At 43.4% G+C, this 25,594-nt stretch overlaps 4 non-coding genes across 4 annotated transcripts; all 4 read left to right on the top strand.

Annotated features, from left to right (window-relative positions):
• Nucleotides 1–88: 88 nt before the first annotated feature.
• Nucleotides 89–162, top strand: TRNAI-AAU (transfer RNA isoleucine (anticodon AAU)). The gene has a single exon. It is a non-coding gene; the product is annotated as a tRNA-Ile (tRNA).
• A 14,585-nt stretch (nt 163–14,747) lies between these two features.
• TRNAI-AAU (transfer RNA isoleucine (anticodon AAU)) lies at nt 14,748–14,821 on the top strand. Its single transcript has one exon. It is a non-coding gene; the product is annotated as a tRNA-Ile (tRNA).
• Nucleotides 14,822–18,411: 3,590 nt separating this feature from the next.
• TRNAI-AAU (transfer RNA isoleucine (anticodon AAU)) lies at nt 18,412–18,485 on the top strand. The gene has a single exon. It is a non-coding gene; the product is annotated as a tRNA-Ile (tRNA).
• Nucleotides 18,486–22,074: 3,589 nt separating this feature from the next.
• On the top strand, nt 22,075–22,148 carry TRNAI-AAU (transfer RNA isoleucine (anticodon AAU)). The gene has a single exon. It is a non-coding gene; the product is annotated as a tRNA-Ile (tRNA).
• Nucleotides 22,149–25,594: the final 3,446 nt, after the last annotated feature.

Raw genomic sequence — 25,594 nt, 5'->3', positions numbered from 1 at the left:
AGGAGAAAAGTATGAAGGAATTGCGATAGTGAGACCAACTCTTCTATCTATCTGCATTACATGGAAAAAGGATATCTTTAGTCCTCATGGCTGGTTAGCTCAGTTGGTTAGAGTGTGGTGCTAATAACGCCAAGGTCATGGGTTCGATCCCCGTACGGGCCATGTTGCATTTTTTCTCTCAACTAAACTCTTTTTTTCTCATTTAATCAAGCTCTTATAAATCCATACACTCTGTTGCTCCAGTATACGTTCACTTTCCATTAGTCCTTCTTTTGCCACTGCTGACCAAAGCTCAAGCCGGCAGCGCCAGTAGAACAACACAAGTGCAAGGGATTGTCTCTCCAAGATGGAGACACTGCCTCAGACTATGTCTCGTGAGAGGTGGAGGGAGACCAAGAGCTGATTATTAGATGCGTGGGGATAAGAGGAACATAACTCAGGTGAACAGATTCTGGATAGTGATGCTATAGCTAGGATCAGCAACGTTACAGGGGAAAGGATAGGAAAATAATTAGGTGACAGAAGTATAGAAGTGGCTACAAGGGGGTGTGTCTCTTAAGAGGGCCGAAAGATACACTGAAGGCGAAGGTGAAGTGAAAGAAGAAAGAAAGATCAAAGGAAGTCGACAGTGATTGAGAGAAAACTCACAAAGGCAAATTGAGCAAAACACAAGGCCTGGGGAGTTAGACTACTTCAATGCAAATTTACGCCGCAGATGAGCATGACAACTGACCCTTGTACAGTGGTGCTGAAACAATTTTCATTGTGGGGGTGCTGCCATCAAAGGGCTTCTGAAAATCCAGGAATCATACAAAGAACTAGTCCTGCGGAATGAGCCACGCACATTCAGAAAGAGTGGTGATGCGTTGGTTACTTATTGGTAATCTTCATTAGCCTTAGTCCATTGCGTCCTTGTGACAGTCATTACAAAGTAAGGTGATGTCACCTTCCAACAGGAAGAAAGAGCAGGAGGATCCTTAAATGCTAGCCCCATGCACCCAACCTGGGTGCCAAGCCCTTGCCAAAGGACTGATGGGAAGGTGGGCAGGATGTAATGTTTGTGACAAAGACAAGATGGACTAAGGGTAATGCAGAGTTCAAAACATTGGTACTCAAATGCAAAACAGAAAAATTATTAAGCCATAATGCTTGACAAATGTATGCTCTGAGGACCAAGTAGCCACCCTAGGAATTTCCTAGATTGTTACTCACTGGAATTCAACCCAGGAGGTGGCCATTCCTCTCGTAGACCATCCCTGAACTGGAAGATATTCTAAAAAGCCTTGCAAAGCCAGAAAAATTGACAACTTAATCCACCTACTCAGAGTCATAAAAGTCACCTTCTTGTCTTTTCCAGGCTGTCCAAAAGTCACAAACAAGGAGTCGGTTTTCCTGAACTGCAGAGGCCTGGTGACATAAATGAAAAGAGCTCTTTAAACATCAAGTGTATTCCGAAAATATTCCTCCGGAGAGGAAGGAGAGGGGATGAAAGAAGGAAGAATTATTTCCTTAGATCTATCAAAAATATACTTAACCTTTGCAGCAAAGGTAAGGCTAGGCCTTAAAGTTACCCCATCTTCCAAAGTACCAAATGAAGAGAGGACAGCATTTTAAGGCTCCCAGCTCCCCAATTGTTCTCAGCAAGGTGATAGGAAATAGGAAAATAAATTTATAGGAAACAATCTTTATGTCTACAGTATCCAGATCCTCAAAGAGATAAAATTGCAAAGCCTATAAAAGAGTAGGAAGATTCTGAGTTGGAGAAAGGGATTTTTCAACTGGTCTTACAATTGACAAAAGATCAGAACAGTCTAGACACCAAAGACAGTAACATCGACGAAGGTATAGAAAAGTCCCTAAAAACCTTTATCGCAAAGCAATGAGCTTTCAGAGTGGAAAGAGATTCAAGTGAAACCCATTCAGAAGAAAATGCAAAATAGCAGACAAACTACAGGTAGGTGCCAAAAGATCATGAGCAGAACATCACGTCTCAAAAGACTTCCAGTTCTTTGAGTAAGACTTCGAAGTAGAAGGCCTGCTGGAGTGCTGAATTAACTCCACTAAGGAAGAGGAAAGACCCTTTGCTAGCAGTCCAGACTTCTCAACCTCCAAAGCGATAGAGTGAGTTGGAGCAAGAAGGTCAGGGACGACGTTCTGAGAGAGACACACTTGAGCAGTACCCAGTGAGGTAGAAGAGCCAGGGTTCAGAAGAGGAAACCATGACATCTCTGGCCAACAAGGGCCCACAAGAATAAAGTTCCCTCGCCCCTGCTGAGACTTGAAGAGAACCATCTGGATCAATAAAAAGTGGGGGAATGTATAAAGGAGACTTCTCAGCCAGTTTATCACCAATACGTCCACTACCTAGGCTCCTTGTTCCGGAAGCCTGGATCAGAATCGACAAAGATGAGCATTGTCCTTGTTTGAAAAGAGATCCAGAAAGGGTTTCACAAACTCTCGGCATATCTCTCAAAACAACGACCTGGATAACGTCAACTCCAGCAAATTTGGAAACCTCCAGCTGTCTGCCATCACATTGTCGGTGCCCTTGATGTGTACTACCGACGTGTGCAACAGGTTGATCTCTGCCCAATAACCCAATTGTTCTGCTATTGCATTGAGGGATTTTGAATGCATGCTTCACTGTTGGTTAATGTAAAAGACAGCTACCTTATTCTCTGTCTTTACTAGCACATTTTTTTGAGACAGATGATGATGGGAAAACTTCAAAGCCCTGAAGATTACCATCAACTCCATCTATTTCCATGACCACCGACTCTCTAGGAAAGACCACTTGAATCGACAGGATCAGTCCAACACAGTAGCTCTCCAGCCAGGTTTACTGGCATCTGTTGCGAGGAATTCAGGAGCATCCAGGTGTATTAGTGTCCACTTAGACCAGTGGTCTTCAAACTCTTTAATGCCGCATCCACCCAATGGGAAAAAAAAACATTGGTGCCTCCCCTCTGAATTGTCCACAATTCTTCTATTAAATTGACACTGTTTAAATATGTCTAGACCTATTTAAACATTGCAGTTAAGTTCTGTTACTGTTTTAAAAATGCAATCAAATACATGACCCCAAATATACTATTCTGGTCAGGCCTGGCCTACTAACCAATTGCAGCGTCATGCTCTGCTGAGTAAACTGATCTCACGACAGTGAGAAATGCACAGGCCGGGTGGTGCCCGGCGAAGGAAAGCGCGCCTTCTTGTGTTGTACGTCTCTTCGCGCAAATGCAAACTCAGATTTCCTGCACTGTGGTCGGCGATAGAGACATGGGAAGGCGCAGTGGGGAAGGCTTGAGCAACGAACCGTTGGCTATGTTTTGTTGTTACTTTGTTGACATGAGCTCAAGTAATTTGAAGCAGAAGGAACGGCCAGACCTAAAAAAAACTCTCTTACCTCCAACGCCGAATAACCACTATAATTATAATATCTCAAAAGCAGCTGGCCTTGTAAACTTAATGAGCAAGCAAGCCGATGCATTTTGGGTTTTGTTGTAAAAGAATAAAAATACTATCCATCCTTTCCTTTTTTTCCGGCAACAAGCGATGTTACAAAGATATCACAGCACACAGTGAGATTGAGTGAAAGAAGAGGCACTGAGGCTGGCGTGCAGCACTCCACAGCTCTTGTTATTGTAATCCAGACAGGGGGCGGAAGGAGAAAAGTATGAAGGAATTGCGATAGTGAGACCGACACTTATATCTATCTGCATTTCATGGCAAAAGAATATCTGTAGTACTCATGGTGGGTTACCCCAGTTGGTTAGAGCATGGTGCTAATAACGCCAAGATTGTGGGTTCGATCCCCGTACGGGCCAGTTTGCATTTTTTCTCTCAACTAAACTCTTTTTTTCTCACTTAATTAAGCTCTTATAAATCCATACACTCTGTTGCTCCAGTATACGTTCACTTTCCATTAGTCCTTCTTTTGCCACTGCTGACCAAAGCTCAAGCCGGCAGTGCCAGTAGAACAACACAAGTGCAAGGGATTGTCTCTCCAAGATGGAGACACTGCCTCAGACTATGTCTCGTGAGAGGTGGAGGGAGACCAAGAGCTGATTATTAGATGCGTGGGGATAAGAGGAACATAACTCAGGTGAACAGATTCTGGATAGTGATGCTATAGCTAGGATCGGCAACGTTACAGGGGAAAGGATAGGAAAATAATTAGGTGACAGAAGTATAGAAGTGGCTACAAGGGGGTGTGTCTCTTAAGAGGGCCGAAAGATACACTGAAGGCGAAGGTGAAGTAAAAGAAGAAAGAAAGATCAAAGGAAGTCGACAGTGATTGAGAGAAAACTCACAAAGGCAAATTGAGCAAAAGATAAGGCCTGGGGAGTTAGACTACTTCAATGCAAATTTACGCCGCAGATGAGCATGACAACTGACCCTTGTACAGTGGTGCTGAAACAATTTTCAGTGTGGGGGTGCTGCCATCAAAGGGCTTCTGAAAACCCAGGAATCATACAAAGACCAAGTCCTGCGGAATGAGCCACGCACATTCAGAAAGAATGGTGATGCGTTGGTTACTTATTGGTAATCTTCATTAGCCTTAGTCCATTGCGTCCTTGTGACAGTCATTACAAAGTAAGGTGATGTCACCTTCCAACAGGAAGAAAGAACAGGAGGATCCTTAAATGCTAGCCCCATGCACCCAACCTGGGTGCCAAGCCCTTGCCAAAGGACTGATGGGAAGGTGGGCAGGATGTAATGTTTGTGACAAAGACAAGATGGACTAAGGGTAATGCAGAGTTCAAAACATTGGTACTCAAATGCAAAACAGAAAAATTATTAAGCCATAATGCTTGACAAATGTATGATCTGAGGACAAAGTAGCCACCCTAGGAATTTCCTAGATTGTTACTCACTGGAATTCAACCCAGGAGGTGGCCATTCCTCTCGTAGACCATCCCTGAACTGGAAGATATTCTAAAAAGCCTTGCAAAGCCAGAAAAATTGACAACTTAATCCACCTACTCAGAGTCATAAAAGTCACCTTCTTGTCTTTTCCAGGCTGTCCAAAAGTCACAAACAAGGAGTCGGTTTTCCTGAACTGCAGAGGCCTGGTGACATAAATGAAAAGAGCTCTTTAAACATCAAGTGTATTCAGAAAATGTTCCTCCAGAGAGGAAGGAGAGGGAATGAAAGAAGGAAGAATTATTTCCTAAGATCTATAAAAAATAGACTTAACCTTTGCAGCAAAGGTAAGGCTAGGCCTTAAAGTTACCCCATCTTCCAAAGTATCAAATGAAGAGAGGACAGCATTTTAAGGCTCCCAGCTCCCCAATTGTTCTCAGCAAGGTGATAGGAAATAGGAAAATAACTTTATAGGAAACAATCTTTATGTCTACAGTATCCAGATCCTCAAAGAGATAAAATTGCAAAGCCTATAAAAGAGTAGGAAGATTCTGAGTTGGAGAAAGGGATTTTTCAACTGGTCTTACAATTGACAAAAGATCAAAACAGTCTAGACACCAAAGACTGTAACATCGACGAAGGTATAGAAAAGTCCCTAAAAACCTTTATCGCAAAGCAATGAGCTTTCAGAGTGGAAAGAGATTCAAGTGAAACCCATTCAGAAGAAAATGCAAAATAGCAGACAAACTACAGGTAGGGGCCAAAAGATCATGAGCAGAACATCACGTCTCTAAAGACTTCCAGTTCTTTGAGTAAGACTTCGAAGTAGAAGGCCTGCTGGAGTGCTGAATTAACTCCACTAAGGAAGAGGAAAGACCCTTTGCTAGCAGTCCAGACTTCTCAACCTCCAAAGCGATAGAGTGAGTTGGAGCAAGAAGGTCAGGGACGACGTTCTGAGAGAGACACACTTGAGCAGTACCCAAGGAGGTAGAAGAGCCAGGGGTTCAGAAGAGGAAACCATGACATCTCTGGCCAATAAGGGCCCACAAGAATAAAGTTCCCTCCCCCCTGCTGAGACTTGAAGAGAACCATCTGGATCAATAAAAAGTGGGGGAATGTATAAAGGAGACTTCTCAGCCACTTTATCACCAATTCGTCCACTACCTAGGCTCCTTGTTCCGGAAGCCTGGATCAGAATCGACAAAGATGAGCATTGTCCTTGTTTGAAAAGAGATCCAGAAAGGGTTTCACAAACTCTCGGCATATCTCTCAAAACAACGACCTGGATAACGTCAACTCCAGCAAATTTGGAAAACTCCAGCTGTCTGCCATCACATTGTCGGTGCCCTTGATGTGTACTGCCGACGTGTGCAACAGGTTGATCTCTGCCCAATAACCCAATTGTTCTGCTATTGCATTGAGGGATTTTGAATGCATGCTTCACTGTTGGTTAATGTAAAAGACAGCTACCTTATTCTCTGTCTTTACTAGCACATTTATTTGAGACAGATGATGATGGGAAAACTTCAAAGCCCTGAAGATTACCATCAACTCCATCTATTTCCATGACCTCCGACTCTCTAGGAAAGACCACTTGAATCGACAGGATCAGTCCAACCCAGTAGCTCTCCAGCCAGGTTTGCTGGCATCTGTTGCGAGGAATTCAGGAGCATCCAGGTGTATTAGTGTCCACTTAGACCAGTGGTCTTCAAACTCTTTAATGCCGCATCCACCCAATGGGAAAAAAAAACATTGGTGCCTCCCCTCTGAATTGTCCACAATTCTTCCATTAAATTGACACTGTTTAAATATGTCTAGACCTATTTAAACATTGCAGTTAAGTTCTGTTACTGTTTTAAAAATGCAATCAAATACATGACCCCAAATATACTATTCTGGTCAGGCCTGCCCTACTAACCAATTGCAGCGTCATGCTCTGCTGAGTAAACTGATCTCACAACAGTGAGGAATGCACAGGCCGGGTGGTGCCCGGCGCACGAAAGTGCGCCTTCTTGTGTTGTACGTCTCTTCGCGCAAATGCAAACTCAGATTTCCTGCACTGTGGTTGGCAGGAGAGACATGGGAAGGCGCAGTAGGGAAGGCTTGAGCAACGAACCGTTGGCTATGTTTTGTTGTTACTTTGTTGACATGAGCTCAAGTAATTTGAAGCAGAAGGAACGGCCAGACCTAAAAAAAACTCTCTTACCTCCAACGCCGAATAACCACTATAATTATAATATCTCAAAAGCAGCTGGCCTTGTAAACTTAATGAGCAAGCAAGCCGATGCATTTTGGGTTTTGTTGTAAAAGAATAAAAATACTATCCATCCTTTCCTTTTTTTCCGGCAACAAGCGATGTTACAAAGATATCACAGCACACAGTGAGATTGAGTGAAAGAAGAGGCACTGAGGCTGGCGTGCAGCACTCCACAGCTCTTGTTATTGTAATCCAGACAGGGGGCGGAAGGAGAAAAGTATGAAGGAATTGCGATAGTAAGACCAACTCTTCTATCCATCTGCATTTCATGGAAAAAGGATATCTGTAGTACTCATGGCCGGTTAGCTCAGTTGGTTAGAGTGTGCTGCTAATAACGCCCAGGTCGCGGGTTTGATCCCCGTACGGGCCAGGTTGCATTTTTTCTCTCAACTAGACTCTTTTTTTATCATTTAATCAAGCTCTTATAAATCCATACACTCTGTTGCTCCAGTATACGTTCACTTTCCATTAGTCCTTCTTTTGCCACTGCTGACCAAAGCTCAAGCCGGCAATGCCAGTAGAACAACACAAGTGCAAGGGATTGTCTCTCCAAGATGGAGACACTGCCTCAGACTATGTCTCGTGAGAGGTGGAGGGAGACCAAGAGCTGATTATTAGATACGTGGGGATAAGAGGAACATAACTCAGGTGAACAGATTCTGGATAGTGATGCTATAGCTAGGATCGGCAACGTTACAGGGGAAAGGATAGGAAAATAATTAGGTGACAGAAGTATAGAAGTGGCTACAAGGGGGTGTGTCTCTTAAGAGGGACGAAAGATACACTGAAGGCGAAGGTGAAGTAAAAGAAGAAAGAAAGATCAAAGGAAGTCGACAGTGATTGAGAGAAAACTCACAAAGGCAAATTGAGCAAAAGACAAGGCCTGGGGAGTTAGACTACTTCAATGCAAATTTACGCCGCAGATGAGCATGACAACTGACCCTTGTACAGTGGTGCTGAAACAATTTTCAGTGTGGGGGTGCTGCCATCAAAGGGCTTCTGAAAATCCAGGAATCATACAAAGAACAAGTCCTGCGGAATGAGCCACTCACATTCAGAAAGAATGGTGATGCGTTGGTTACTTATTGGTAATCTTCATTAGCCTTAGTCCATTGCGTCCTTTTGACAGTCATTACAAAGTAAGGTGATGTCACCTTCCAACAGGAAGAAAGAACAGGAGGGTCCTTAAATGCTAGCCCCATGCACCCAACCTGGGTGCCAAGCCCTTGCCAAAGGACTGATGGGAGGGTGGGCAGGATGTAATGTTTGTGACAAAGACAAGATGGACTAAGGGTAATGCAGAGTTCAAAACATTGGTACTCAAATGCAAAACAGAAAAATTATTAAGCCCTAATGCTTGACAAATGTATGATCTGAGGACCAAGTAGCCACCCTAGGAATTTCCTAGATTGTTACTCACTGGAATTTAACCCAGGAGGTGGCCATTCCTCTCGTAGACCATCCCTGAACTGGAAGATATTCTAAAAAGCCTTGCAAAGCCAGAAAAATTGACAACTTAATCCACCTACTCAGAGTCATAAAAGTCACCTTCTTGTCTTTTCCAGGCTGTCCAAAAGTCACAAACAAGGAGTCGGTTTTCCTGAACTGCAGATGCCTGGTGACATAAAAGAAAAGAGCTCTTTAAACATCAAGTGTATTCAGAAAATGTTCCTCCGGAGAGGAAGGAGAGGGAATGAAAGAAGGAAGAATTATTTCCTAAGATCTATCAAAAATAGACTTAACCTTTGCAGCAAAGGTAAGGCTAGGCCTTAAAGTTACCCCATCTTCCAAAGTATCAAATGAAGAGAGGACAGCATTTTAAGGCTCCCAGCTCACCAATTGTTCTCAGCAAGGTGATAGGAAATAGGAAAATAACTTTATAGGAAACAATCTTTATGTCTACAGTATCCAGATCCTCAAAGAGATAAAATTGCAAAGCCTATAAAAGAGTAGGAAGATTCTGAGTTGGAGAAAGGGATTTTTCAACTGGTCTTACAATTGACAAAAGATCAGAACAGTCTAAACACCAAAGACTGTAACATCGACGAAGGTACAGAAAAGTCCCTAAAAACCTTTATCGCAAAGCAATGAGCTTTCAGAGTGGAAAGAGATTCAAGTGAAACCCATTCAGAAGAAAATGCAAAATAGCAGACAAACTACAGGTAGGTGCCAAAAGATCATGAGCAGAACATCACGTCTCAAAAGACTTCCAGTTCTTTGAGTAAGACTTCGAAGTAGAAGGCCTGCTGGAGTGCTGAATTAACTCCACTAAGGAAAAGGAAAGACCCTTTGCTAGCAGTCCAGACTTCTCAACCTCCAAAGCGATAGAGTGAGTTGGAGCAAGAAGGTCAGGGACGACGTTCTGAGAGAGACACACTTGAGCAGTACCCATGGAGGTAGAAGAGCCAGGGGTTCAGAAGAGGAAACCATGACATCTCTGGCCAATAAGGGCCCACAAGAATAAAGTTCCCTCCCCCTGCTGAGACTTGAAGAGAACCATCTGGATCAATAAAAAGTGGGGGAATGTATAAAGGAGACTTCTCAGCCACTTTATCACCAATACGTCCACTACCTAGGCTCCTTGTTCCGGAAGCCTGGATCAGAATCGACAAAGATGAGCATTGTCCTTGTTTGAAAAGAGATCCAGAAAGGGTTTCACAAACTCTCGGCATATCTCTCAAAACAACGACCTGGATAACGTCAACTCCAGCAAATTTGGAAACCTCCAGCTGTCTGCCATCACATTGTCGGTGCCCTTGATGTGTACTGTCGACGTGTGCAACAGGTTGATCTCTGCCCAATAACCCAATTGTTCTGCTATTGCATTGAGGGATTTTGAATGCATGCTTCACTGTTGGTTAATGTAAAAGACAGCTACCTTATTCTCTGTCTTTACTAGCACATTTTTTTGAGACAGATGATGATGGGAAAACTTCAAAGCCCTGAAGATTACCATCAACTCCATCTATTTCCATGACCTCCGACTCTCTAGGAAAGACCACTTGAATCGACAGGATCAGTCCAACACAGTAGCTCTCCAGCCAGGTTTGCTGGCATCTGTTGCGAGGAATTCAGGAGCATCCAGGTGTATTAGTGTCCACTTAGACCAGTGGTCTTCAAACTCTTTAATGCCGCATCCACCCAATGGGAAAAAAAACATTGGTGCCTCCCCTCTGAATTGTCCACAATTCTTCTATTAAATTGACACTGTTTAAATATGTCTAGACCTATTTAAACATTGCAGTTAAGTTCTGTTACTGTTTTAAAAATGCAATCAAATACATGACCCCAAATATACTATTCTGGTCAGGCCTGCCCTACTAACCAATTGCAGCGTCATGCTCTGCTGAGTAAACTGATCTCACGACAGTGAGGAATGCACATGCCGGGTGGTGCCCGGCGCACGAAAGCGCGCCTTCTTGTGTTGTACGTCTCTTCGCGCAAATGCAAACTCAGATTTCCTGCACTGTGGTCGGCAGGAGAGACATGGGAAGGCGCAGTAGGGAAGGCTTGAGCAACGAACCGTTGGCTATGTTTTGTTGTTACTTTGTTGACATGAGCTCAAGTAATTTGAAGCAGAAGGAACGGCCAGACCTAAAAAAAACTCTCTTACCTCCAACGCCGAATAACCACTATAATTATAATATCTCAAAAGCAGCTGGCCTTGTAAACTTAATGAGCAAGCAAGCCGATGCATTTTGGGTTTTGTTGTAAAAGAATAAAAATACTATCCATCCTTTCCTTTTTTTCCGGCAACAAGCGATGTTACAAAGATATCACAGCACACAGTGAGATTGAGTGAAAGAAGAGGCACTGAGGCTGGCGTGCAGCACTCCACAGCTCTTGTTATTGTAATCCAGACAGGGGGCGGAAGGAGAAAAGTATGAAGGAAATGCGATAGTGAGACCAACTCTTCTATCTATCTGCATTACATGGAAAAAGGATATATTTAGTACTCCTGGCCGGTTAGCTCAGTTGGTTAGAGCGTACTGCTAATAACGCCAAGGTCGCGGGTTCGATCCCCGCACGGGCCAGGTTGGATTTTTTCTCTCAACTAAACTCTTTTTTTCTCATTTTATCAAGCTCTTATAAATCCATACACTCTGTTGCTCCAGTATACGTTCACTTTCCATTAGTCCTTCTTTTGCCACTGCTGACCAAAGCTCAAGCCGGCAGCGCCAGTAGAACAACACAAGTGCAAGGGATTGTCTCTCCAAGATGGAGACACTGCCTCAGACTATGTCTCGTGAGAGGTGGAGGGAGACCAAGAGCTGATTATTAGATGCGTGGGGATAAGAGGAACATAACTCAGGTGAACAGATTCTGGATAGTGATGCTATAGCTAGGATCAGCAACGTTACAGGGGAAAGGATAGGAAAATAATTAGGTGACAGAAGTATAGAAGTGGCTACAAGGGGGTGTGTCTCTTAAGAGGGCCGAAAGATACACTGAAGGCGAAGGTGAAGTGAAAGAAGAAAGAAAGATCAAAGGAAGTCGACAGTGATTGAGAGAAAACTCACAAAGGCAAATTGAGCAAAAGACAAGGCCTGGGGAGTTAGACTACTTCAATGCAAATTTACGCCGCAGATGAGCGTGACAACTGACCCTTGTACAGTGGTGCTGAAACAATTTTCAGTGTGGGGGTGCTGCCATCAAAGGGCTTCTGAAAATCCAGGAATTATACAAAGAACAAGTCCTGCGGAATGAGCCACGCACATTCAGAAAGAGTGGTGATGCGTTAGTTACTTATTGGTAATCTTCATTAGCCTTAGTCCATTGCGTCCTTTTGACAGTCATTACAAAGTAAGGTTATGTCACCTTCCAACAGGAAGAAAGAACAGGAAGATCCTTAAATGCTAGCCCCATGCACCCAACCTGGGTGCCAAGCCCTTGCCAAAGGACTGATGGGAAGGTGGGCAGGATGTAATGTTTGTGACAAAGACAAGATGGACTAAGGGTAATGCAGAGTTCAAAACATTGGTACTCAAATGCAAAACAGAAAAATTATTAAGCCATAATGCTTGACAAATGTATGCTCTGAGGACCAAGTAGCCACCCTAGGAATTTCCTAGATTGTTACTCACTGGAATTCAACCCAGGAGGTGGCCATTCCTCTCGTAGACCATCCCTGAACTGGAAGATATTCTAAAAAGCCTTGCAAAGCCAGAAAAATTGACAACTTAATCCACCTACTCAGAGTCATAAAAGTCACCTTCTTGTCTTTTCCAGGCTGTCCAAAAGTCACAAACAAGGAGTCGGTTTTCCTGAACTGCAGAGGCCTGGTGACATAAATGAAAAGAGCTCTTTAAACATCAAGTGTATTCAGCAAATGTTCCTCCGGAGAGGAAGGAGAGGGAATGAAAGAAGGAAGAATTATTTCCTAAGATCTATCAAAAATAGACTTAACCTTTGCAGCAAAGGTAAGGCTAGGCCTTAAAGTTACCCCATCTTCCAAAGTATCAAATGAAGAGAGGACAGCATTTTAAGGCTCCCAGCTCCCCAATTGTTCTCAGCAAGGTGATAGGAAATAGGAAAATAACTTTATAGGAAACAATCTTTATGTCTACAGTATCCAGATCCTCAAAGAGATAAAATTGCAAAGCCTATAAAAGAGTAGGAAGATTCTGAGTTGGAGAAAAGGGATTTTTCAACTGGTCTTACAATTGACAAAAGATCAGAACAGTCTAGACACCAAAGATTGTAACATCTTCGAAGGTACAGAAAAGTCCCTAAAAACCTTTATCGCAAAGCAATGAGCTTTCAGAGTGGAAAGAGATTGAAGTGAAACCCATTTGAAGAAAATGCAAAATAGCAGACAAACTACAGGTAGGTGCCAAAAGATCATGAGCAGAACATCACGTCTCAAAAGACTTCCAGTTCTTTGAGTAAGACTTTGAAGTAGAAGGCCTGCTGGAGTGCTGAATTAACTCCACTAAGGAAGAGGAAAGACCTTTTGCTAGCAGTCCAGACTTCTCAACCTCCAAAGCGATAGAGTGAGTTGGAGCAAGAAGGTCAGGGACGACATTCTGAGAGAGACACACTTGAGCAGTACCCAATGAGGTAGAAGAGCCAGGGTTCAGAAGAGGAAACCATGACATCTCTGGCCAATAAGGGCCCACAAGAATAAAGTTCCCTCGCCCCTGCTGAGACTTGAAGAGAACCATCTGGATCAATAAAAAGTAGGGGAATGTATAAAGGAGACTTCTCAGCCACTTTATCACCAATACGTCCACTACCTAGGCTCCTTGTTCCAGAAGCCTGGATCAGAATCGACAAAGATGAGCATTGTCCTTGTTTGAAAAGAGATCCAGAAAGGGTTTCACAAACTCTCGGCATATCTCTCAAAACAACGACCTGGATAACGTCAACTCCAGCAAATTTGGAAACCTCCAGCTGTCTGCCATCACATTGTCGGTGCCCTTGATGTGTACTGCCGACGTGTGCAACAGGTTGATCTCTGCCCAATAACCCAATTGTTCTCCTATTGCATTGAGGGATTTTGAATGCATGCTTCACTGTTGGTTAATGTAAAAGACAGCTACCTTATTCTCTGTCTTTACTAGCACATTTTTTTGAGACAGATGATGATGGGAAAACTTCAAAGCCTTGAAGATTACCATCAACTCCATCTATTTGCATGACCTCCGACTCTCTAGGAAAGACCACTTGAATCGACAGGATCAGTCCAACACAGTAGCTCTCCAGCCAGGTTTGCTGGCATCTGTTGCGAGGAATTCAGGAGCATCCAGGTGTATTAGTGTCCACTTAGACCAGTGGTCTTCAAACTCTTTAATGCCGCATCCACCCAATGGGAAAAAAAACATTGGTGCCTCCCCTCTGAATTGTCCACAATTCTTCTATTAAATTGACACTGTTTAAATATGTCTGGACCTATTTAAACATTGCAGTTAAGTTCTGTTACTGTTTTAAAAATGCAATCAAATACATGACCCCAAATATACTATTCTGGTCAGGCCTGCCCTACTAACCAATTGCAGCGTCATGCTCTGCTGAGTAAACTGATCTCACGACAGTGAGGAATGCACAGGCCGGGTGGTGCTCGGCGCACGAAAGCGTGCCTTCTTGTGTTGTACGTCTCTTCGCGCAAATGCAAACTCAGATTTCCTGCACTGTGGTCGGCAGGAGAGACATGGGAAGGCGCAGTAGGGAAGGCTTGAGCAACGAACCGTTGGCTATGTTTTGTTGTTACTTTGTTGACATGAGCTCAAGTAATTTGAAGCAGAAGGAACGGCCAGACCTAAAAAAAACTCTCTTACCTCCAACGCCGAATAACCACTATAATTATAATATCTCAAAAGCAGCTGGCCTTGTAAACTTAATGAGCAAGCAAGCCGATGCATTTTGGGTTTTGTTGTAAAAGAATAAAAATACTATCCATCCTTTCCTTTTTTTCCGGCAACAAGCGATGTTACAAAGATATCACAGCACACAGTGAGATTGAGTGAAAGAAGAGGCACTGAGGCTGGCGTGCAGCACTCCACAGCTCTTGTTATTGTAATCCAGACAGGGGGCGGAAGGAGAAAAGTATGAAGGAAATGCGATAGTGAGACCAACTCTTCTATCTATCTGCATTACATGGAAAAAGGATATATTTAGTACTCCTGGCCGGTTAGCTCAGTTGGTTAGAGCATGGTGCTAATAACGCCAAGGTCGCGGGTTCGATCCCCGTACGGGCCAGGTTGCATTTTTTCTCTCAACTAAACTCTTTTTTTCTCATTTAATCAAGCTCTTATAAATCCATACACTCTGTTGCTCCAGTTTACGTTCACTTTCCATTAGTCCTTCTTTTGCCACTGCTGACCAAAGCTCAAGCCGGCAGCGCCAGTAGAACAACACAAGTGCAAGGGATTGTCTCTCCAAGATGGAGACACTGCCTCAGACTATGTCTCGTGAGAGGTGGAGGGAGACCAAGAGCTGATTATTAGATGCGTGGGGATAAGAGGAACATAACTCAGGTGAACAGATTCTGGATAGTGATGCTATAGCTAGGATCAGCAACGTTACAGGGGAAAGGATAGGAAAATAATTAGGTGACAGAAGTATAGAAGTGGCTACAAGGGGGTGTGTCTCTTAAGAGGGCCGAAAGATACACTGAAGGCGAAGGTGAAGTGAAAGAAGAAAGAAAGATCAAAGGAAGTCGACAGTGATTGAGAGAAAACTCACAAAGGCAAATTGAGCAAAAGACAAGGCCTGGGGAGTTAGACTACTTCAATGCAAATTTACGCCGCAGATGAGCGTGACAACTGACCCTTGTACAGTGGTGCTGAAACAATTTTCAGTGTGGGGGTGCTGCCATCAAAGGGCTTCTGAAAATCCAGGAATTATACAAAGAACAAGTCCTGCGGAATGAGCCACGCACATTCAGAAAGAGTGGTGATGCGTTAGTTACTTATTGGTAATCTTCATTAGCCTTAGTCCATTGCGTCCTTTTGACAGTCATTACAAAGTAAGGTTATGTCACCTTCCAACAGGAAGAAAGAACAGGAAGATCCTTAAATGCTAGCCCCATGCACCCAACCTGGGTGCCAAGCCCTTGCCAAAGGACTGATGGGAAGGTGGGCAGGATGTAATGTTTGTGACAAAGACAAGATGGACTAAGGGTAATGCAGAGTTCAAAACATTGGTACTCAAATGCAAAACAGAAAAATTATTAAGCCATAATGCTTGACAAATGTATGCTCTGAGGACCAAGTAGCCACCCTAGGAATTTCCTAGATTGTTACTCACTGGAATTCAACCCAGGAGGTGGCCATTCCTCTCGTAGACCATCCCTGAACTGGAAGATATTCTAAAAAGCCTTGCAAAGCCAGAAAAATTGACAACTTAATCCACCTACTCAGAGTCATAAAAGTCACCTTCTTGTCTTTTCCAGGCTGTCCAAAAGTCACAAACAAGGAGTCGGTTTTCCTGAACTGCAGAGGCCTGGTGACATAAATGAAAAGAGCTCTTTAAACATCAAGTGTATTCAGCAAATGTTCCTCCGGAGAGGAAGGAGAGGGAATGAAAGAAGGAAGAATTATTTCCTAAGATCTATCAAAAATAGACTTAACCTTTGCAGCAAAGGTAAGGCTAGGCCTTAAAGTTACCCCATCTTCCAAAGTATCAAATGAAGAGAGGACAGCATTTTAAGGCTCCCAGCTCCCCAATTGTTCTCAGCAAGGTGATAGGAAATAGGAAAATAACTTTATAGGAAACAATCTTTATGTCTACAGTATCCAGATCCTCAAAGAGATAAAATTGCAAAGCCTATAAAAGAGTAGGAAGATTCTGAGTTGGAGAAAAGGGATTTTTCAACTGGTCTTACAATTGACAAAAGATCAGAACAGTCTAGACACCAAAGATTGTAACATCTTCGAAGGTACAGAAAAGTCCCTAAAAACCTTTATCGCAAAGCAATGAGCTTTCAGAGTGGAAAGAGATTGAAGTGAAACCCATTTGAAGAAAATGCAAAATAGCAGACAAACTACAGGTAGGTGCCAAAAGATCATGAGCAGAACATCACGTCTCAAAAGACTTCCAGTTCTTTGAGTAAGACTTTGAAGTAGAAGGCCTGCTGGAGTGCTGAATTAACTCCACTAAGGAAGAGGAAAGACCTTTTGCTAGCAGTCCAGACTTCTCAACCTCCAAAGCGATAGAGTGAGTTGGAGCAAGAAGGTCAGGGACGACATTCTGAGAGAGACACACTTGAGCAGTACCCAATGAGGTAGAAGAGCCAGGGTTCAGAAGAGGAAACCATGACATCTCTGGCCAATAAGGGCCCACAAGAATAAAGTTCCCTCGCCCCTGCTGAGACTTGAAGAGAACCATCTGGATCAATAAAAAGTAGGGGAATGTATAAAGGAGACTTCTCAGCCACTTTATCACCAATACGTCCACTACCTAGGCTCCTTGTTCCAGAAGCCTGGATCAGAATCGACAAAGATGAGCATTGTCCTTGTTTGAAAAGAGATCCAGAAAGGGTTTCACAAACTCTCGGCATATCTCTCAAAACAACGACCTGGATAACGTCAACTCCAGCAAATTTGGAAACCTCCAGCTGTCTGCCATCACATTGTCGGTGCCCTTGATGTGTACTGCCGACGTGTGCAACAGGTTGATCTCTGCCCAATAACCCAATTGTTCTCCTATTGCATTGAGGGATTTTGAATGCATGCTTCACTGTTGGTTAATGTAAAAGACAGCTACCTTATTCTCTGTCTTTACTAGCACATTTTTTTGAGACAGATGATGATGGGAAAACTTCAAAGCCTTGAAGATTACCATCAACTCCATCTATTTGCATGACCTCCGACTCTCTAGGAAAGACCACTTGAATCGACAGGATCAGTCCAACACAGTAGCTCTCCAGCCAGGTTTGCTGGCATCTGTTGCGAGGAATTCAGGAGCATCCAGGTGTATTAGTGTCCACTTAGACCAGTGGTCTTCAAACTCTTTAATGCCGCATCCACCCAATGGGAAAAAAAACATTGGTGCCTCCCCTCTGAATTGTCCACAATTCTTCTATTAAATTGACACTGTTTAAATATGTCTGGACCTATTTAAACATTGCAGTTAAGTTCTGTTACTGTTTTAAAAATGCAATCAAATACATGACCCCAAATATACTATTCTGGTCAGGCCTGCCCTACTAACCAATTGCAGCGTCATGCTCTGCTGAGTAAACTGATCTCACGACAGTGAGGAATGCACAGGCCGGGTGGTGCTCGGCGCACGAAAGCGTGCCTTCTTGTGTTGTACGTCTCTTCGCGCAAATGCAAACTCAGATTTCCTGCACTGTGGTCGGCAGGAGAGACATGGGAAGGCGCAGTAGGGAAGGCTTGAGCAACGAACCGTTGGCTATGTTTTGTTGTTACTTTGTTGACATGAGCTCAAGTAATTTGAAGCAGAAGGAACGGCCAGACCTAAAAAAAACTCTCTTACCTCCAACGCCGAATAACCACTATAATTATAATATCTCAAAAGCAGCTGGCCTTGTAAACTTAATGAGCAAGCAAGCCGATGCATTTTGGGTTTTGTTGTAAAAGAATAAAAATACTATCCATCCTTTCCTTTTTTTCCGGCAACAAGCGATGTTACAAAGATATCACAGCACACAGTGAGATTGAGTGAAAGAAGAGGCACTGAGGCTGGCGTGCAGCACTCCACAGCTCTTGTTATTGTAATCCAGACAGGGGGCGGAAGGAGAAAAGTATGAAGGAAATGCGATAGTGAGACCAACTCTTCTATCTATCTGCATTACATGGAAAAAGGATATATTTAGTACTCCTGGCCGGTTAGCTCAGTTGGTTAGAGCATGGTGCTAATAACGCCAAGGTCGCGGGTTCGATCCCCGTACGGGCCAGGTTGCATTTTTTCTCTCAACTAAACTCTTTTTTTCTCATTTAATCAAGCTCTTATAAATCCATACACTCTGTTGCTCCAGTTTACGTTCACTTTCCATTAGTCCTTCTTTTGCCACTGCTGACCAAAGCTCAAGCCGGCAGCGCCAGTAGAACAACACAAGTGCAAGGGATTGTCTCTCCAAGATGGAGACACTGCCTCAGACTATGTCTCGTGAGAGGTGGAGGGAGACCAAGAGCTGATTATTAGATGCGTGGGGATAAGAGGAACATAACTCAGGTGAACAGATTCTGGATAGTGATGCTATAGCTAGGATCAGCAACGTTACAGGGCAAAGGATAGGAAAATAATTAGGTGACAGAAGTATAGAAGTGGCTACAAGGGGGTGTGTCTCATAAGAGGGCCGAAAGATACACTGAAGGCGAAGGTGAAGTGAAAGAAGAAAGAAAGATCAAAGGAAGTCGACAGTGATTGAGAGAAAACTCACAAAGGCAAATTGAGCAAAAGACAAGGCCTGGGGAGTTAGACTACTTCAATGCAAATTTACGCCGCAGATGAGCATGACAACTGACCCTTGTACAGTGGTGCTGAAACAATTTTCAGTGTGGGGGTGCTGCCATCAAAGGGCTTCTGAAAATCCAGGAATTATACAAAGAACAAGTCCTACGGAATGAGCCACGCACATTCAGAAAGAGTGGTGATGCGTTGGTTACTTATTGGTAATCTTCCTTAGCCTTAGTCCATTGCGTCCTTTTGACAGTCATTACAAAGTAAGGTTATGTCACCTTCCAACAGGAAGAAAGAACAGGAAGATCCTTAAATGCTAGCCCCATGCACCCAACCTGGGTGCCAAGCCCTTGCCAAAGGACTGATGGGAAGGTGGGCAGGATGTAATGTTTGTGACAAAGACAAGATGGACTAAGGGTAATGCAGAGTTCAAAACATTGGTACTCAAATGCAAAACAGAAAAATTATTAAGCCATAATGCTTGACAAATGTATGCTCTGAGGACCAAGTAGCCACCCTAGGAATTTCCTAGATTGTTACTCACTGGAATTCAACCCAGGAGGTGGCCATTCCTCTCGTAGACCATCCCTGAACTGGAAGATATTCTAAAAAGCCTTGCAAAGCCAGAAAAATTGACAACTTAATCCACCTACTCAGAGTCATAAAAGTCACCTTCTTGTCTTTTCCAGGCTGTCCAAAAGTCACAAACAAGGAGTCGGTTTTCCTGAACTGCAGAGGCCTGGTGACATAAATGAAAAGAGCTCTTTAAACATCAAGTGTATTCAGCAAATGTTCCTCCGGAGAGGAAGGAGAGGGAATGAAAGAAGGAAGAATTATTTCCTAAGATCTATCAAAAATAGACTTAACCTTTGCAGCAAAGGTAAGGCTAGGCATAAAGTTACCCCATCTTCTAAAGTATCAAGTGAAGAGAGGACAGCATTTTAAGGCTCCCAGCTCCCCAATTGTTCTCAGCAAGATGATAGGAAATAGGAAAATAACTTTATAGGAAACAATCTTTATGTCTACAGTATCCAGATCCTCAAAGAGATAAAATTGCAAAGCCTATAAAAGAGTAGAAAGATTCTGAGTTGGAGAAAAGGGATTTTTCAACTGGTCTTACAATTGACAAAAGATCAGAACAGTCTAGACACCAAAGATTGTAACATCTTCGAAGGTACAGAAAAGTCCCTAAAAACCTTTATCGCAAAGCAATGAGCTTTCAGAGTGGAAAGAGATTGAAGTGAAACCCATTTGAAGAAAATGCAAAATAGCAGACAAACTACAGGTAGGTGCCAAAAGATCATGAGCAGAACATCACGTCTCAAAAGACTTCCAGTTCTTTGAGTAAGACGTCGAAGTAGAAGGCCTGCTGGAGTGCTGAATTAACTCCACTAAGGAAGAGGAAAGACCCTTTGCTAGCAGTCCAGACTTCTCAACCTCCAAAGCGATAGAGTGAGTTGGAGCAAGAAGGTCAGGGACGACGTTCTGAGAGAGACACACTTGAGCAGTACCCAATGAGGTAGAAGAGCCAGGGTTCAGAAGAGGAAACCATGACATCTCTGGCCAATAAGGGCCCACAAGAATAAAGTTCCCTCGCCCCTGCTGAGACTTGAAGAGAACCATCTGGATCAATAAAAAGTGGGGGAATGTATAAAGGAGACTTCTCAGCCACTTTATCACCAATACGTCCACTACCTAGGCTCCTTGTTCCGGAAGCCTGGATCAGAATCGACAAAGATGAGCATTGTCCTTGTTTGAAAAGAGATCCAGAAAGGGTTTCACAAACTCTCGGCATATCTCTCAAAACAACGACCTGGATAACGTCAACTCCAGCAAATTTGGAAACCTCCAGCTGTCTGCCATCACATTGTCGGTGCCCTTGATGTGTACTGTCGACGTGTGCAACAGGTTGATCTCTGCCCAATAACCCAATTGTTCTGCTATTGCATTGAGGGATTTTGAATGCATGCTTCACTGTTGGTTAATGTAAAAGACAGCTACCTTATTCTCTGTCTTTACTAGCACATTTTTTTGAGACAGATGATGATGGGAAAACTTCAAAGCCTTGAAGATTACCATCAACTCCATCTATTTCCATGACCTCCGACTCTCTAGGAAAGACCACTTGAATCGACAGGATCAGTCCAACACAGTAGCTCTCCAGCCAGGTTTGCTGGCATCTGTTGCGAGGAATTCAGGAGCATCCAGGTGTATTAGTGTCCACTTAGACCAGTGGTCTTCAAACTCTTTAATGCCGCATACACCCAATGGGAAAAAAAACATTGGTGCCTCCCCTCTGAATTGTCCACAATTCTTCTATTAAATTGACACTGTTTAAATATGTCTAGACCTATTTAAACATTGCAGTTAAGTTCTGTTACTGTTTTAAAAATGCAATCAAATACATGACCCCAAATATACTATTCTGGTCAGGCCTGCCCTACTAACCAATTGCAGCGTCATGCTCTGCTGAGTAAACTGATCTCACGACAGTGAGGAATGCACAGGCCGGGTGGTGCCCGGTGCACGAAAGCGCGCCTTCTTGTGTTGTACGTCTCTTCGCGCAAATGCAAACTCAGATTTCCTGCACTGTGGTCGGCAGGAGAGACATGGGAAGGCGCAGTAGGGAAGGCTTGAGCAACGAACCGTTGGCTATGTTTTGTTGTTACTTTGTTGACATGAGCTCAAGTAATTTGAAGCAGAAGGAACGGCCAGATCTAAAAAAAACTCTCTTACCTCCAACGCCGAATAACCACTATAATTATAATATCTCAAAAGCAGCTGGCCTTGTAAACTTAATGAGCAAGCAAGCCGATGCATTTTGGGTTTTGTTGTAAAAGAATAAAAATACTATCCATCCTTTCCTTTTTTTCCGGCAACAAGCGATGTTACAAAGATATCACAGCACACAGTGAGATTGAGTGAAAGAAGAGGCACTGAGGCTGGCGTGCAGCACTCCACAGCTCTTGTTATTGTAATCCAGACAGGGGGCGGAAGGAGAAAAGTATGAAGGAATTGCGACAGTGAGACCAACTCTTCTATCTATATGCATTTCATGGAAAAAGGATATGTGTAGTACTCATGGCCGGTTAGCTCAGTTGGTTAGAGTGTGCTGCTAATAACGCCAAGGTCGCGGGTTCGATCCCCGTACGGGCCAGGTTGCAATTTTTCTCTCAACTAAACTCTTTTTTTCTCATTTAATCAAGCTCTTATAAATCCATACACTCTGTTGCTCCAGTATACGTTCACTTTCCATTAGTCCTTCTTTTTCCACTGCTGACCAAAGCTCAAGCCGGCAGCGCCAGTAGAACAACACAAGTGCAAGGGATTGTCTCTCCAAGATGGAGACACTGCCTCAGACTATGTCTCGTGAGAGGTGGAGGGAGACCAAGAGCTGATTATTAGATGCGTGGGGATAAGAGGAACATAACTCAGGTGAACAGATTCTGGATAGTGATGCTATAGCTAGGATCAGCAACGTTACAGGGCAAAGGATAGGAAAATAATTAGGTGACAGAAGTATAGAAGTGGCTACAAGGGGGTGTGTCTCTTAAGAGGGCCGAAAGATACACTGAAGGCGAAGGTGAAGTGAAAGAAGAAAGAAAGATCAAAGGAAGTCGACAGTGATTGAGAGAAAACTCACAAAGGCAAATTGAGCAAAAGACAAGGCCTGGGGAGTTAGACTACTTCAATGCAAATTTACGCCGCAGATGAGCATGACAACTGACCCTTGTACAGTGGTGCTGAAACAATTTTCAGTGTGGGGGTGCTGCCATCAAAGGGCTTCTGAAAATCCAGGAATTATACAAAGAACAAGTCCTGCGGAATGAGCCACGCACATTCAGAAAGAGTGGTGATGCGTTGGTTACTTATTGGTAATCTTCATTAGCCTTAGTCCATTGCGTCCTTTTGACAGTCATTACAAAGTAAGGTTATGTCACCTTCCAACAGGAAGAAAGAACAGGAAGATCCTTAAATGCTAGCCCCATGCACCCAACCTGGGTGCCAAGCCCTTGCCAAAGGACTGATGGGAAGGTGGGCAGGATGTAATGTTTGTGACAAAGACAAGATGGACTAAGGGTAATGCAGAGTTCAAAACATTGGTACTCAAATGCAAAACAGAAAAATTATTAAGCCATAATGCTTGACAAATGTATGCTCTGAGGACCTAGTAGCCACCCTAGGAATTTCCTAGATTGTTACTCACTGGAATTCAACCCAGGAGGTGGCCATTCCTCTCGTAGACCATCCCTGAACTGGAAGATATTCTAAAAAGCCTTGCAAAGCCAGAAAAATTGACAACTTAATCCACCTACTCAGAGTCATAAAAGTCACCTTCTTCTCTTTTCCAGGCTGTCCAAAAATCACAAACAAGGAGTCGGTTTTCCTGAACTGCAGAGGCCTGGTGACATAAATGAAAAGAGCTCTTTAAACATCAAGTGTATTCAGCAAATGTTCCTCCGGAGAGGAAGGAGAGGGAATGAAAGAAGGAAGAATTATTTCCTAAGATCTATCAAAAATAGACTTAACCTTTGCAGCAAAGGTAAGGCTAGGCCTTAAAGTTACCCCATCTTCCAAAGTATCAAATGAAGAGAGGACAGCATTTTAAGGCTCCCAGCTCCCCTATTGTTCTCAGCAAGGTGATAGGAAATAGGAAAATAACTTTATAGGAAACAATCTTTATGTCTACAGTATCCAGATCCTCAAAGAGATAAAATTGCAAAGCCTATAAAAGAGTAGGAAGATTCTGAGTTGGAGAAAAGGGATTTTTCAACTGGTCTTACAATTGACAAAAGATCAGAACAGTCTAGACACCAAAGATTGTAACATCTTCGAAGGTACAGAAAAGTCCCTAAAAACCTTTATCGCAAAGCAATGAGCTTTCAGAGTGGAAAGAGATTGAAGTGAAACCCATTTGAAGAAAATGCAAAATAGCAGACAAACTACAGGTAGGTGCCAAAAGATCATAAGCAGAACATCACGTCTCAAAAGACTTCCAGTTCTTTGAGTAAGACTTCGAAGTAGAAGGCCTGCTGGAGTGCTGAATTAACTCCACTAAGGAAGAGGAAAGACCCTTTGCTAGCAGTCCAGACTTCTCAACCTCCAAAGCGATAGAGTGAGTTGGAGCAAGAAGGTCAGGGACGACATTCTGAGAGAGACACACTTGAGCAGTACCCAATGAGGTAGAAGAGCCAGGGTTCAGAAGAGGAAACCATGACATCTCTGGCCAATAAGGGCCCACAAGAATAAAGTTCCCTCGCCCCTGCTGAGACTTGAAGAGAACCATCTGGATCAATAAAAAGTAGGGGAATGTATAAAGGAGACTTCTCAGCCAGTTTATCACCAATACGTCCACTACCTAGGCTCCTTGTTCCGGAAGCCTGGATCAGAATCGACAAAGATGAGCATTGTCCTTGTTTGAAAAGAGATCCAGAAAGGGTTTCACAAACTCTCGGCATATCTCTCAAAACAACGACCTGGATAACGTCAACTCCAGCAAATTTGGAAACCTCCAGCTGTCTGCCATCACATTGTCGGTGCCCTTGATGTGTACTGCCGACGTGTGCAACAGGTTGATCTCTGCCCAATAACCCTATTGTTCTGCTATTGCATTGAGGGATTTTGAATGCATGCTTCACTGTTGGTTAATGTAAAAGACAGCTACCTTATTCTCTGTCTTTACTAGCACATTTTTTTGAGACAGATGATGATGGGAAAACTTCAAAGCCTTGAAGATTACCATCAACTCCATCTATTTCCATGACCTCCGACTCTCTAGGAAAGACCACTTGAATCGACAGGATCAGTCCAACACAGTAGCTCTCCAGCCAGGTTTGCTGGCATCTGTTGCGAGGAATTCAGGAGCATCCAGGTGTATTAGTGTCCACTTAGACCAGTGGTCTTCAAACTCTTTAATGCCGCATCCACCCAATGGGAAAAAAAACATTGGTGCCTCCCCTCTGAATTGTCCACAATTCTTCTATTAAATTGACACTGTTTAAATATGTCTAGACCTATTTAAACATTGCAGTTAAGTTCTGTTACTGTTTTAAAAATGCAATCAAATACATGACCCCAAATATACTATTCTGGTCAGGCCTGCCCTACTAACCAATTGCAGCGTCATGCTCTGCTGAGTAAACTGATCTCACGACAGTGAGGAATGCACAGGCCGGGTGGTGCCCGGCGCACGAAAGCGTGCCTTCTTGTGTTGTACGTCTCTTCGCGCAAATGCAAACTCAGATTTCCTGTACTGTGGTCGGCAGGAGAGACATGGGAAGGCGCAGTAGGGAAGGCTTGAGCAACGAACCGTTGGCTATGTTTTGTTGTTACTTTGTTGACATGAGCTCAAGTCAGAAGCAGAAGGAACGGCCAGACCTAAAAAAAACTCTCTTACCTCCAACGCCGAATAACCACTATAATTATAATATCTCAAAAGCAGCTGGCCTTGTAAACCTAATGAGCAAGCAAGCCGATGCATTTTGGGTTTTGTTGTAAAAGAATAAAAATACTATCCATCCTTTCCTTTTTTTCCGGCAACAAGCGATGTTACAAAGATATCACAGCACACAGTGAGATTGAGTGAAAGAAGAGGCACTGAGG

This window comes from Pleurodeles waltl, chromosome 12, assembly GCF_031143425.1.
Source record: "Pleurodeles waltl isolate 20211129_DDA chromosome 12, aPleWal1.hap1.20221129, whole genome shotgun sequence".
Lineage (NCBI taxonomy): Eukaryota > Metazoa > Chordata > Amphibia > Caudata > Salamandridae > Pleurodeles > Pleurodeles waltl.
Note: the sequence above shows the minus strand (reverse complement) of the source record. Positions and strands in the feature narration are given on the sequence as shown.